The sequence below is a fragment of the Heptranchias perlo genome, chromosome 40, assembly GCF_035084215.1.
Source record: "Heptranchias perlo isolate sHepPer1 chromosome 40, sHepPer1.hap1, whole genome shotgun sequence".
In the NCBI taxonomy this organism is placed as follows: Eukaryota; Metazoa; Chordata; class Chondrichthyes; order Hexanchiformes; family Hexanchidae; genus Heptranchias; species Heptranchias perlo.
In genome coordinates this window covers 16,216,530-16,232,095 of record NC_090364.1, presented here as the reverse complement: position 1 = coordinate 16,232,095, position 15,566 = coordinate 16,216,530, and the positions used below count along the sequence as shown (strand labels likewise).

The 15,566-nt window shown below is 43.2% G+C and overlaps 1 protein-coding gene across 1 annotated transcript in view; it reads left to right on the top strand.

Annotated features, from left to right (window-relative positions):
- slc25a38b (solute carrier family 25 member 38b) overlaps positions 1–15,565 on the top strand; it is a 41,103-nt gene extending 25,538 nt beyond the window's left edge. Inside the window, 2 exon segments of the mRNA XM_067974699.1 lie at positions 1,536–1,576; positions 15,476–15,565. The gene's annotated coding sequence lies outside the window, so the exon portion shown is untranslated.
- The last annotated feature ends 1 nt before the right edge of the window (position 15,566 follows it).

Here is a 15,566-nt window from a genome sequence, read left to right as displayed (position 1 = left end):
TAATGCAGGCTGACGCTCAGTACTGCACTGGGAGTGAGTGCTGCACTGTCAGAGGTGCCGTCCTTTGGATGAGACATTAAACTGAGGCCCCATCTGCCCCTCTGGTGGACGTAAAAGATCCCATGACACTATTTCGAAGAGCAAAGGAGTTCTCCCCGGCATCCTGGCCAATATTTATCCCTCAACCAACATCACTAAAAAAACGATTATCTGGTCATTATCACATTGCTGTTTGTGGGACTTTGTGTGTTCAAATTGGCTGCTGTGTTTCCTACATTACAACAGTGACTGCACTTCAAATGTACTTCATTGGCTGTAAAGTTCTTTGGGACATCCTGAGGTCGTGAAAGGCACTATATAAACGCAAGACTTTTTAATGATCTAGATGCATGACTTTTCATTAAATGGATATATTTATCTTGCTCACTATTGTAGCTATTGCTACATAAGTCAAACTTCCAAATATAAAATGTTTAAAGCCGCTTGTAAGAATATAAATATGTTTTTACATTATTCTAATAGAGAGAGAACAGCTAATGTAGACAGAATTGGTTTAAACTGTGCTTGCAAAACCTGTCTTTTGAGCACAGTGACGCTGATAACATTGGAGAAGATGAATTTCAAGGCTGAAGACATTATTCTGTAAGGATAGGCACGAACTGATTATTAAATAAATAAGCAAGTTGGCAGTAATATAATTGGAGCTAAAAGGGTTATTAGGTTAAAACAGGCTTTTTATCACAGTAGGGGGAGTGTAAAAGAAGGAAATTACTGCAGTATAAATAAGACGTCCAAGGCTCGTACAACAAAGACTATAGTGTGGGAAGAGCAAAGATACAATGTTACGGGACATAAGCCCCTCCCGCACTAACTGTCTGGCAATCTGTTCAATGATCTAAGGGTCATTAATCACCCAGCAAATTTGAATCCAGCAAGAACTAGACAATGAAAGAAAATGGTCTAAAAAGAGATACAAAGTTTCACTCAGGAACATTGGCCTACCTTCAAGACCAGGTAACATGAACGGTCTTGGATAAAACCACGCTCACGTTCCTGTTAAGTTGTTTACACACACATTTTAGATGTAGGACTGCGTGTATGAAGTTTTAAGATAAATGTTTTGAAATGAATAAATGAAGTTAATTATCAGACATATTACAGTCTCTAGCTTTTCAATTCTGTTAAAAGGGCAAGGAAGGAATTATCCACCACCACTCCTCTTGGATTTGTGAGAAGATAATAAACTCATGCCGTATAAATTCCCAACCGGTCAACAACTTTGTTGTCATTCAGTCTGAGGTCTGATCAGTTCTGGCTGACCAAACAGCTCTTTGAACTCAACAGCATGATGTTATGGGAGCTGGCCAGGAACATGTTTACTGTGCTAATCCTTTCAGGACCACTGAGGCAAGGAGGGAAAAAAACACTACTTAGCAAAACAAGTGCTGAACCATAGCAGTTCCACCAGGGTAACTTTATTTTTTGTTCCCTCTACCCCTCAATGCACTGACTCATGCTGGTGTTTGGTTTCACAGGTGTTGATGGACTTGCCCCTTTTCATATGTGAGCCTAGACGGTGAGTGTTGGCTGATTATTCGATTATGGGGAGCGTGAAGTATCGGCTGTGGCTCAGTGGGTAGCGCTCTCACCTCTGAGTCAGAATATTGTGAGTTCAAGTCCCACTCCAGAGACTTGAGCATGTAATCCAGGCTGACGCTCCAGTGCAATACTGAGGAAGTGCTGCATGTCTGAGGGGCCGGGTGAGACTTTAAACTGAGGCCCTGTCCGCCCTCTCGAGTGGACGTAAAAGATCTCATGGTACTACTTCGAAGAAGAGCAGGGAAGCTCTCAACCAACATCACTAAAACCGGATTATCTTGTCATTATCATGTTGCTGTTTGTGGGACCTTGCTGTGTGCAAATTGGCTGCTGCGTTTCCTACATTACAACAGTGACTGTGGCCAGGTATAATGCCCCACTATTGCCCACTTGATATTGTTTGACTCAGCACTGGGTGGGAGGATTTGATGCAACACAACACAGTCTCTTTTACCGTGTGCACTGAATTAGTGAAGTCCTGGAAAGATTGATTTATAAAACAAAATGCTTCTTGACCTGGAACAAACATTTCAAAGACCAAGCTTTTGCTGTTAAGCCTGCAGAAATAACCAGATGCAGACTTTTTTGAAGGGAGTTTGTGTGGTTCAGCTTTTAAATTATTTTTTAAATGTCACTGCGGGGGTTGGGTGATGCCTTTTCAATCTGGAATTTGGGTTATTGGACAATGTGTCTCTGGGCAATGTTGACTCATTCCTTGTGTGTGTGTGAGCCTAATGCACAGAATGTCACATGATTAGCAGTAAATTGGGAAATCCTGTTCATGGAAAGATGATCATACTGCTGTAGGAAGTGGAAATATCACACCATGCTAACTAAACCACTGCTTCAAATCCTGCAGGGAGGGAGGTGAAGGGGTTGCCGAAGTAACTATAAGAAATTACAGAAATATACTAAAAGGATGGTTAAAGGGGCAAGGATAGACATGAAAAAAGCACAGCCACAACAGGAAGAAATTCAGTAGTGAAACAGTAAGAGGGCAGCGAAGAGGTGCCCTCTTACTGTTCGATAACCAATCCTCCACCCATGCCAGAATATTACCCACGGGATTGGGGGTAATATTCTGGCATGGGTGGAGGATTGGTTATCGAACAGGAAGCAGAGAGTTGGGATAAATGGTTCATTTTCGGACTGGCAACCAGTAACCAGTGGTGTTCCACAGGGGTCGGTGCTGGGTCCCCAACTCTTTACAATCTATATTAACGATTTGGAGGAGGGGACCGAGTGCAACATATCAAAATTTGCAGATGATACAAAGATGGGAGGGAAAGTAGAGAGTGAGGAGGACATAAAAAACCTGCAAGGGGATATAGACAGGCTGGGTGAGTGGGCGGAGATTTGGCAGATGCAATATAATATTGGAAAATGTGAGGTTATGCACTTTGGCAGGAAAAATCAGAGAGCAAGTTATTTTCTTAATGGCGAGAGACTGGAAAGTACTGCAGTACAAAGGGATCTGGGGGTCCTAGTGCAAGAAAATCAAAAAGTTGGTATGCAGGTGCAGCAGGTGATCAAGAAAGCCAACGGAATGTTGGCTTTTATTGCTAGGGGGATAGAATATAAAAACAAGGAGGTATTGCTGCAGTTATATAAGGTATTGGTGAGACCGCACCTGGAATACTGCATACAGTTTTGGTGTCCATACTTAAGAAAAGACATACTTGCTCTCGAGGCAGTACAAAGAAGGTTCACTCGGTTAATCCCGGGGATGAGGGGGCGGACATATGAGGAGAGGTTGAGTAGATTGGGACTCTACTCATTGGAGTTCAGAAGAATGAGAGGCGATCTTATTGAAACATATAAGATTGTGAAGGGTCTTGATCGGGTGGATGCAGTAAGGATGTTCCCAAAGATGGGTGAAACTAGAACTAGGGGGCATAATCTTAGAATAAGGGGCTGCTCTTTCAAAACTGAGATGAGGAGAAACTTCTTCACTCAGAGGGTGGTAGGTCTGTGGAATTTGCTGCCCCAGGAAGCTGTGGAAGCTACATCATTAGATAAATTTAAAACAGAAATAGACAGTTTCCTAGAAGTAAAGGGAATTAGGGGTTATGGGGAGCGGGCAGGAAATTGGACATGAAGCTGAGTTCGGATCGGTCAATGCCCTGTGGGTGGCGGAGAGGGCCCAGGGGCTATGTGGCCGGGTCCTGCTCCGACTTCTTGTGTTCTTTAGATTTGTGGTTGGGATCAGATCAGCCATGATCTTATTGAATGGCGGAGCAGGCTCGAGGGGCCGATTGGCCTACTCCTGCTCCAATTTCTTATGTTCTTATGTTCTAAGCACAGAACCTTGATTAGACCACACTGGAGTACTATGCACTGTTCTGGTCTCCATATTATAAAAAGGATACAGAAGCACTGGAGAAAGTGCAAAAAAAGATTTACAAGGATGATACAACAACCAAGAGGTTATAACTATCAGGAAAGACTGAACAGGCTGGGGCTCTTGTCTCTAGAAAAGAGAAGGCTTGAGAGGTGACCTAATAGAGGTCTTTAAAATTATGGAGGGATTTGAGAGGATAGATGTAGAGATGTTTTCACCTGTGGGGGAGTCCAAAACTAGAGCACATAAATATAAGATCACCACCAATAAATCTAATAGGGAATTCAGCAGAAACCTCTGTACCCAGAGTGGTAAGAATGTGGAACTCACTACCACAAGGAGTAGTTCAGGCAAATAGCATAGATGCATTTAAGGGGAAGCTAGATTAAGTACATGAGGGTGAAAGGAATAGAAGGATATGCTGATAGTGTTAGATGAAGTAGGGTGGGAGGAGGCTCGTGTGGAGCATAAACACCGGCATAAACCGGTTGGGCCAAACAACCTGTTTCTGTGCTTTAACTTCTATATAATTCTATGTAAGCAATCAAAAAGGCTAGTGTAATGTTAGCCTTTATCACAAAAAGGCTGGACTACTAAGGTGAGGAAGTTATGCTTCAGCTGTACACAGCCTTGGTCAGACCCCATCTGGAGTACTGCGTCCAGTTTTGGGCACCGCACCTCAGTAAGGATATATTGGCCTTGCAGGGGTTGTAGTGCAGATTCACCAGAATAATATTGGGGCTTAAAGGGTTAAATTATGAGGCGAGGTTGTATAAACTTGGTTTGTATTCCCTGGAGTTTAAAAAGTTGAGGGGTGATCTAATTGAGGTGTTTAAAATTCTAAAAGAATTTGATAGGGTAGATAGAGAAAAACTATTTCCTCTGGTGGGGGAATCTAGAACAAGGGAGCACAATTTTAAATTAGGCCATTCAAGAGTGAAATCAGGTAGCAATTTTTCACACAAAGGGAAGTGGAAATGTGGAATTCACATCCAATTGAATGCCGGAATAAGCTTGATGGGCTGAATGGCCTACTCCTGTTTATATGTAGTATAAAAGGTGATGGAGCCAAAACGGAGTATGAACATAACATTGGTAATTTACGAAATGATAACTTCCTCCTTCCCTGAATATCAATAAACCAAATAAAATTAACGAAGTGACATAAATGAGATGGAAATTCGAGACAGTCTCGAAAGACTCAAAACAAGTAAATCCCAAAGATAGTAGTATTTATCCATATCTAAGAGGCATCCACAGTCTTTGAATACTGGGGAGTCCCAGTGGATTGGAAACGGGCTAATTTGGTGTCCATTTTCAAAAAGAGTCACAAAACAGATCTTTCAGTATCCATATAAAGTAAAGGAATTCGCTATCAGGAGTAACCTCGAGATTACTTAGACAATAATAACTCACTACACATCAGCCAACAGCGATTCAGATGGGTATTAACCTCCTTGACTGTTTTGAGTGACATCTCCAACGAATTGTAGAAAGCCCTACGACATGGTGTAGCTTGCCTTCCAAAAACTGTTTGACAAGATCCCTGAGGAAAGACTGCTACTTAAGCTTATAGCAGTGGGGATGCTGTTAAAAATTGTCTCTGGGTCGCTACTGCCTGTAACTTACGTTAGCCACTTGTATTCAGAAACTCAGCACAAACTGGTCAAATTTGCAAGCAATGGCAAAAGAGGAGGGGAAATTTAATCTGAAGGGGCAGCTTGAAAACTACAAGGTGAGTTAGAAAAAATAAGGCATGTAGAATAGCCACTTGGGTGAGGTGTCAGTGAGGTACCGCAGAGCGCCATACCCCAACAAAGAATTAACACCTTCAGGAGGGGAGGAAGTTCGAGGGAAAAAATATTAGGGGGCAATCAAATGCATCTCTTCTGGGGGCAGAACAACATTTGCACACACATATATTTTTTTAAAAACTTACATCTGTGTGCATTTCCTGTCTATGAAACCTTACTTCCTGTAGTCGTACTTTTTGTGTCAAATTTGCAAGCAATGACAAAAGAGGGGGGGAAATTTAATCTGAAGAGGCAGCTTGATAACTACAAGGTGAGTTAGACAAAATAATGCATGTAGAACAGCCACTTGGGTGAGGTCCATATTTATAATGTAAGCTATCTTTGCAAACTTGTCAGAAGAACGAATTTGCATTTATATAGCACCATTCACATCCTCAGGACATCCCAAAGTTTTACAGCCACTGAAATACTTTAGAAATGCAGTCAATGTTGTTAGGTGGATAAGTACAGCAGCCAATTTGTGCACAGCAAGGTCCCGCAAAAAGCAATGCGATAAACGACAAGTCAATTTGTTTTGATGGTGTTGGTTGAGGACTAAATGTTGGCCAGGACGCCAGGAGAGCCTGCTCTTTGAATAATGTCATGGGATCCTTCACATCCACCTGAACAGGTAGACAGGGCTTTGGTTTAATGTAAAATCTGAAAGACGGCACCTCTGACAATGCAGCACTCCTACAGTATTGTGCTGGAGTGGGGCTTGAAAGCATGATTTCTGACTCGAGGTCAGAGCGCTACCACTGAACCAAGGCTGACACTTGTCACACTGCAATTTTACAATCCTACTACTGGTGATTCAGTAATGCTTCTGTTTTGTGACTCCCAGCTCCTCAGTCTGTGCTGCAGAGAAACTCCTACCAACTCTACTTCTCTGCTCCCCAAAGTCTCATAAGTTTTGCTATTTAACCACGTATAATAATATAAAATCAAAGTATTAAATAAAAATAAGGATAAAACATATCATAGAATCATAGAATGATGCAGCATATTTGGCCCATCGTGCTCTTTGAAAGAGCGTTTCAATATGGTTTGTGGGCTAGCTGTGGCCCAAAGCCCTGGCGATCTAGCCCTGAATCTCGAGCAATTCAGTCTTATTTGCACTTTTATTTCTTGCTCACTGGTTGTCCTGTTTGTACTCTGTGGGCCTGGAAGTTTGGAAAGGGCTGTTCTTTGCACTCTTGCCTCATTGGTGGATATATCCTAAATCAAAACACCCAGATCGGTTAGTATCAGCAATTTAAGATTTATGGAATAGGGATTTGTCGCCTCTGAGACATTGACCATTGGGAAGACCGAAGCCATTGTCTTCAGTCCCTGCCACAAACTCTGTTCCTTAGCCACCGACTCCATCCCCCTCCCTGGCCACTGTTTGAGGCTGAACCAGATCGTTCGCAACCTTGGTGTCCTATTTGACCCTGAGCTGAGTTTCCGACCCCATATCCTCTCCATCACCAAGACCACCTGCTTCTACCTCTGTAATATCGCTCGTCTCCGCCCCTGCCTCAGCTCACCTGCTGCTGAAACCCTCATCCATGCTTATGTAGCTCTAGACTCGACTATTCCAATGCTCTCTGGCCAGCCTTCCATCTTCCACCCTCCATAAACTTGAGCTCATCTAAAACTCTGCTGCCTGTATCCTAACTCGCACTAAGTCCTGTCACCCATCACCTCTGTGCTCACTGACCTATATTGGCTCCCAGTCCGGGAATGCCTCAAATTCTTATTGTGTTCAAATCCCTCCATGGCCTCACCCCTCCCTATCTCTGCAACCTCCTCCAGCCCTAGTTGGACTGTCCTGGTTGTTGTGGTACTGAGCCATAGAGATTGGAAAGATCGCAGGTGTAATCTGGATTGTGCTGAATTAGCTGATTTCAGCCAGAGTAGCAACAGAGAGAGAGGTGCTATAATTGGTCTCATCATTCCCAGGTTAGGGAGGGGGAAAAATCAACCAGGATTCATTCTGCTAATTGCTATTCAATGAAAGAAAGACTTGCATTTATATAGCACCTTTCACTTCCCAAAGCACTTCTCAGCCAATGAAGTACTTTAGAAGTGTAGGAAATACAGCAGCACATTTGTCGATCCTACAAGCATGATTATGACCGGATAATCTGTTTTAGTGATGTTGGTTGAGGGATAAACATTGGCCCAGGACACTGGGGAGAACTCCCCGGCTCTTCTTCGAAGTATTGCCATGAGATCTTTTACTTCCACCTGAGAGGTCAGACGGGGCCTCAGTTTAATGTCTCGTCCAAAAAGACGGCACCTCCGACAGTGCAGCACTCCTTCAGTATTGTACTGGAGTGTTGGACTGGATTGTGCGCTCAAGTCTAGAAACTCGGGGCCATAAATATAAGAAAGTCACCAATAAGAAATTCAGGAGAAACTTCTTTACCCAGAGAGTGATTAGAATGTGGAACTCGCTACCACGAGTAGTTGAGGCAAATAGCATAGATGCATTTAAGGGGAAGCTAGATAAACACACAAGGGAGAAAGGAATTGAAGATTATGCTGATAGGGTCGGATGACGTAGGGGTGGGAGCAGGCCCATGTGGAGCATAAACACCGGCATAGACCAGTTGGGCTGAATGACCTGTTTCTGCGCTGTACATTCTACGTAATTCTACATAAGTCTCTGGAGTGGGACTTGAACTCATGACTGAGGCGAGACAGCTGCCCACTGAGCCATGGCTGACACTTGACTCTGACAATGACACTGCATGTATGTGGATATCAGGTGAGGACACAATTGGGGTCAACTTTGATGCCGCCCAAATGGAAATATCTTGCTGATACTGTGTAGTCTCACGCCCAACAATGGCCAACCACTTGGGTGAGATGCCAAAAAAACCCGCAGAATGTTACAGATGGAATGTTTCGGGTGCTTTCTCTATACTTGGTGTAACAGCGATTGTTGCAGCCGGGGAAGAGGACTGAGGTTTTGAGACACCGCTTGTTGCAAATGGTTAAAGTGCAGACAAATAAGAATGGTAACTCCCCTTGTAGTTTGTGGTCTATTTAGGATTAAAAGCGACCTTTCCGGTTCAGTGCGTTGCTGCAGGGCTCCTACAGGCAGCCGTCCAAGAGCAGCTGACGCTCATCACGAGTGCGGCTGGGCGATTAGATTATCAACTGGTCCCAAGACACAGGCGTAGGATCAGAGTTTTGTAAAAGAAGACATTTATAACTGGAACAGCCTCTGCTCAGTCAAGAGACTGCTGCACAAATCAGATGGGGGAATGAGAGAAGAAAAGGTTAGATTCAAAATACGTCTTTAATCAATCATGCTGAAAATCTAATATACTTACAAAGTTCACATTTTAAAAGGATTGGTAACTCGGGGTGGGGAAAGTATAGAAAGAGAAGTAAGACTTGGATTTATATAGCGCTTTTCAGGACCTCAGGACGTCCCAAAGTGCTTTACAGACATACACTTTTTGAAGCGTAGTCACTGTTGTAATGTAGGAAACCACACACCACACAGACTGCAGCGGTTCAAGAAGGCAGCTCACCACCACCTTCTCAAGAGCAATTAGGGATGGGCAACAAATGCCGGTCTTGCCAGCGACGCCCACATCCCATGAATGAATAAAAAAAACGCGGCAGCTAATTGGTGCACAGCAAGCTCCCACAAACAGCAATGAGACACATTACCAGATATTCTATTTTAGTGATGTTGGTTGAGGGATAAATATTGGCCAGGATACCGGGGAGAACTTACATCGAATTACATCGAAACTACAGCAGAGAAACAGTCCATTCGGCCCAACTGGTCTATGCCGGCATTTATGCCCACATCTAGAATACTGTGTGCAGTTTTGGTCTCCTTATTTAAGGACATAATTACTTTAGGGGTGGTCAGAGAAGGTTCACTCGACTGATTCCTGGGATGAGGGGGTTATCTTATGAGGAAAGGTTGGACAAGTTGGGCCTGTATACACTGGAGTTTAGAAGAATAAGAGGTGATCTTATTGAAACATATAAGATCCTGAGGGGACTAGAAGGAGTAGATGCTGAGAGGATGTTTCCCCTTGTGGGAGAATTAGTGGCCACAGTTTAAAAATAAGGGGTCTTCCATTTAAGACGGAGATGAGGAGAAATTTTTTCTCTCAGAGGGTCGTTAGACTGTGGAACTCCCTTCCCCAGAGAGCGGAGGGTCATTGAATATTTTTTAAGGCTGAGTTAGATAGATTCCTGATTAACAAGGGAGTCAAAGGTTATAGTAGGTAGATGGAAAAGTAGGGTTGAGGTCACAATTAGATCAGCCATAATCTTATCAAACGGCAAGCAGGCTCGAGGGGCCGAATGGCCTACTCCTGCTCTTAATTCGCATGTTTGTATGCTCCACATGAGCCTCCTCCCTCCCTACTTCATCTAACCCTATCAGCATACCCTTCTATTCTTTTCTCCCTCATGTGCATATCTAGCTTCCCCTTAAATGCACTTATGTTATTTGCCTCACCTACTCCTTGTGGTAGCACGTTCCACATTTTTTAACCACTCTTAGGGTAAAGAAGTTTTTCCTGAGCTCCCTTGCTCTTCTTTGAAATAGTGGCATGGGATCGTTTACATCCACCTGAGAGGGCAGACGGGGCCTCGGTTTAACATCTCATCCGAAAGGCAGCACCTCCGACAGTGCAGTACTCCCTCAGTACTGCGCTGGAGTGTCAGCCTAAATTTTTGTGCTCAAGTCTCTGGAGTGGGACTTGAACCCATAACATTCTGACTCAGAGGCAAGAGTGCTACCACAGCCATAGCTGACATCTCTGCCATCCATCTGTTGAGAGAGCACAGGTAGTGCCTATGGACAGGCATTTGCTTTTCTCCTTCACAAGTTTCCCTAGGTTCCTATCCCAATCTCCTGATGTGCTTCCAAGTTCCCCAGCTCATAGGACAACATTGACCCCTGTATTATCTTCTATATATAAAAGCCTTGCATCTAGCGCACACCCATTACACTTCAGTGTCAGAAGTATTAGTTGGGAAAAGCCATTCATTTCTTGCTGGTTTCTCTGACCTTGGGGAGCAGCTGCCAATTTACAAACATCTGCCAACCTATACAGAAACAATTGATGTCACAATGTGCCATTTCACAGCAATTAAACCTTGTGGTCTTAATGAGGTAGGCCAAGATATGCCCAGCTGAATAATACACTATGCAACATATGTTATAATTCTCCTGTCCTTACAAAACAGTGTATCCTCCGGCCAAAGTAGATTTAGTGATGAGTAATGAATCAGAATTAGTTAACAATCTGACAGTAAGAGAACATCTTGCAAATAGTGACCATAATGTGATTTAAATTTGATATTAGGTTTGAGAGGGAGAAGGGAGAATCCCAAACCAAGGTTTCAAATTTAAGTAAGGCAAACTTTGAGGGGATGAGAAATAAATTGACCACAGTAAACTGGGCTAAGCTGTTAATGTGTAAAGCCACAGACAAACAGTGTTTGGTGTGATACAAAAAGAGTACATACTCCTAAAAGGCAAAGGCTTCATATGTGCAGTTAAGCAATCCTGGTCAACAAATGAGGTAGGAGATAGTATCAAGCTAAAAGAAAGGGCTTACACAAATGCAAGGAAAAGTGAAAATCCAGCAGACTGGGAGAGCTATAAAATGCAACAAAGGGATACAAAGAAAGTAATGTGGTGCAAAAAGGAAGTAAGGAAAAGTAGCAAAGAATATCAAAGCTAACAGTAAAAGATTTAATAAATATATTAAGAGAAAGAGAGTGGATAGGGGAATGTGGGCCCATTAAAGACAGATGCAGGCGAGACTATAATGGACAATAAGGAAATGGTAGACTTGTTAAATGAACAAGTATCTGTTTCCACAGTAGAGGAAGAGGATAAAATACCAGCGGAACAAGGGAACCTAAAATTAAGTCAAAGGGAGGAACTTTTTGGATTTAATATAAGTAAACGAATGGTAATGGGGAAAATAATGGGACTTAAGATAAACAAATCTCCAGGCCCTGATGGTGTCCACCCCATGGTATTAAAAGAAATAGCTAAGGAAATTGCAGACGCATTAGCCATAATTTTCCAAACCTCTTTAGTCTCAGGAATTATGCCTTTGGATTGGAAAATTGCATGTCATTCCATTATTTAAAAAGGAAGGGAGAAACCAGAAAAATACAGACCTATAAGTTTAACATCAATTGTGGGGGAATTACTGGAATCTATCATTAGGGTCAGAGTGGTGAAGCACTGGGACAAGTACAACTCATCAGAGAGAATCCAGAACAAGGGGGCACAATCTTAAAATTAGAGATAGTCCATTCAGGAGTGAAATCAGGAAGCTCTTTTTCACACAAAATGTAGTGGAAGTCTGTAATTCTCTCCCCCAAAAGGCTGTGGATGCTGGGGGTCAACTGAAATGCTCAAGACTGAGATCAATAGATTTTTGTTGGGTAAGGGTATCAAAGGATATGGAGCAAAGGCGGGTAAATAGAGTTGAGGTACAAATCAGCCATGATCTAACTGAATGGCAGAACAGGCTCGAGGAGCCGAATGACCTACTCTTGTTCCTATCTTCCTCTGGCTTACAACACCAACGGAGATCTGCCATTCTGGTACACTTAATTAGATAGACAACAGGAGGAATTCAAAAATAAAGGGGAAAACTTAAAATTTAACACAGTTAGTAATTCAATGATTCACAAAGTAATAAAAACAGAATAGAAATTCACTCAGCAGAGCAGTGTCCAATAACTGAAGGAGGACGATCACCTTCCCTCACATTCAAAAGTGTTTTTCAGTTCACATTACCTTATCTACCCACGAATGTCAGCTTGTCCAACCGGTGGTTTGCAGCCATTGGCTGTTGCAATAGTAAGAGACTGTTCTTTGATCATGCCTGATTGCTCAGAATCCCAGGGACACTTGACAGTTAAAAAATCACAAGGTAAGTACGGACAAGGATGGCCATTCTGCCATCTTAACTCATTCAGTAGCATCCAACTCTCTCTTAAAAGAGTCCCAGGTTTTTGTCTCTGCTACTCAACCCATAAGTCTGTACCAAGGGTTGGTCACTCTTTGCGTGAAGAACTTTCCATTATCAGTCCTAGATTTCTCCAGTCACCAGATACCTGAGTGTTGGCAGGTTACTTGACCATGAAAGGCCTCACAGCTGAGCCTGATCCTGCCCACACGTGTGCATTTTCTGACAGAGGGTCACTGGATTGTGATCAGGAGCAGGAACCAGAGGTTGATTTTTTTTCCACAGTTGTGGCGCCCCCGATTGCTGCTGCAACTGAGATCATCAACAACCAGGGCCGGATCCTGGGACTGTGCTGTGGTGTATTTCACAGAATGGTTACGGCACAGAAGGAGGCCATTCGGCCCATCGAGCCTCTTTATAAGAGCAATCCAGTTAGTCCCATTCCCCGTTCTTTTCCCGTAGCCCTGGAAATTTTTTCCCTTCAAATACTTATCCAATTCCTTTTTGAAAGCCATGATTGAATCTGCTTCCACCACCCTTTCAAGCAGCGCATTCCAGATCATAACTACTCGCTGCGTTAAAAAGTTTTTCCTCATGTCGCCTTGGGTTCTTTTGCCAATCACCTTAAATCTGTGTCCTCTAGTTCTCAACCCTTCCACCAATGGGAACAATTTCTCTTCATTTACTTTATCTAAACCCTTCATGGTTTTGAACACTTCTATCAAATCTCCTCTCAACTTTCTCTGCTTGAAGGAGAACAACCCCAGCTTCTCCAGCCTATCTACATAACTGAAGTCCCTCATCACTGGAACCGCACCCCTCTCTAAGGCCTTCACATCCTTCCTCAAGTGCGGTGCCCAGAACTGGACACAATACACCAGTTGTGGCTGAACCAGTGTTTAATAAAGGTTCAACATAACTTCCTTGCTTTTGTACTCTATGCCTCTATTTGTAAAGCCCAGGATCCCAAGTGTTTTTTTAACCACTTTCTCAACCTGTCTTGCCACCTTCAACGACCTGTGCACAGGTCCGCAGGTCTCTCTGGTCCTGCACCCCCTTTAGAACTGTACCCTTTATATTGCCTCTCCTCGTTCTTCCTGCCAAAATGTATCACTTCGCACTTCTCTGCATTAAATTTCATCTGCCATGTGTCTGCCCATTCCACCAGCCTGGCTATGTCCTCTTGAAGTCTATTACTATCCTCCTCGCTGTTTATTACACTTCCAAGTTTTGTGTCATCTGCAAATTTTGAAATTGTGCCCTGTACACCCAAGTCCAAGTCATTTATATCAAAAAAAGTAGTGGTCCTAGTACCGACCCCTGGGGAACACCACTGACTACCTTCCTCCAGTCCGAGAAACAATTGTTCACCACTACTCTCTGTTTCCAATCTCTTAGCCAATTTTGTATCCATGCTGCCACTGCCCCTTTTATTCCATGGGCTTCAAATTTGCTTACAAGCCTATTATGTGGCACTTTATCAAACGCCTTTTGAAAGTCCATATACACATCAACGGCATTGCCCTCATCAATCCTCTCTGTTCCCTCATCAAAAAATCTCAATCAAGTTAGTTAAACACGATTTGGCCTTTAACAAATCCGTGCTGGCTTTCCTTTATTAATCCGCACTTGTCCAAGTGACTATTAATTTTGTCCCGGATTATCAATTCCCAAGCTTCTCCACCACCAAGGTTAAACTGACTGGCCTGTAGTTGCCGGGTTTATCATTACACCCTTTTTTGAACAAGGGTGTAACATTTGCAATTCTCTAGTTCTCTGGTAAAATCCCCGTATCTAAGGAGGATTGGAAGATTATGGCCAGCACCTCTGCAATTTCCACCCTTACTTCCCTCAGCAACCTAGGATGCATCCCTTCCAGACCAGGTGACTTACCTACTTTAAGTACAACCAGCCTTTCTAGTACCTCCTCTTTATCAATTTTTAGCCCATTCAGTGTCTCAACTACCTCCTCTTTTGCTGTGTCTTTGGCAACATCTTCTTCCTTGGTAAAGATAGATGCAAAGTACTAATTTTGTACCTCAGCCATGCTCTCTGCCTCCATGCGTAGATCTCCTTTATGGTCCCTAATCGGCTCCACCCCCCCCCCCCCCCCCACTTACTACCCGTTTACTATTTACATGCCTATAGAAGACTTTTCGATTCCCTTTTATGTTGGCCGCCAGTCTATTCTCATGCTCTCTCTTTGCCCCTCTTATTTCCTTTTTCACTTCTCCTCTGTTCTTTCTATATTCAGCCTGGTTCTCATTGTATTATTAACCTGACATATGTCATACACCCCTCTTTTCTGCTTCATCTTACTCTCTATCTCTTTCGTCATCCAGGGAGCTCTGGCTTTGGTTGCCTTATCTTTCCCCCTCATGGGAATGTGCCTATACTGTACCCGAACCATCTCCTCCTTAAACACCGCCCATTGTTCGATTATAATTTTGTCTGCCATTGATTCCAATTTTCCTGAGCCGGGTCGGTTCTCAACCCACTGAAATTGGCCCTTGCTTCTTGTCCTTTTCAATAACTAATCTAAACTTTATGATACTATGATCACTGTTCCTAGAAATTCCTCCCCCTCTCTGCCCTTTACACTATTACTATCCCAGTTGATATTAGGATGGTTGAAGTCCCCCATTATCACTACTCCATAGTTCTTGCACTTCTCTATAATTTCTCTGCAAATTTGCTCCTCTATATCCTTCCCACTAATTGGTACAATACACCCGGTATTGTAATGGCACCTGTATTGTTTCTTAACTCTAACCAAATAGATTCTGTCTTTGACCCCTCAAAGACCAGCGTCGAAGGAGGAGCCTTTCTTTCTCTCTCCCACAGAGCGGTCGGCAGCGGGGAAGGAGGAGT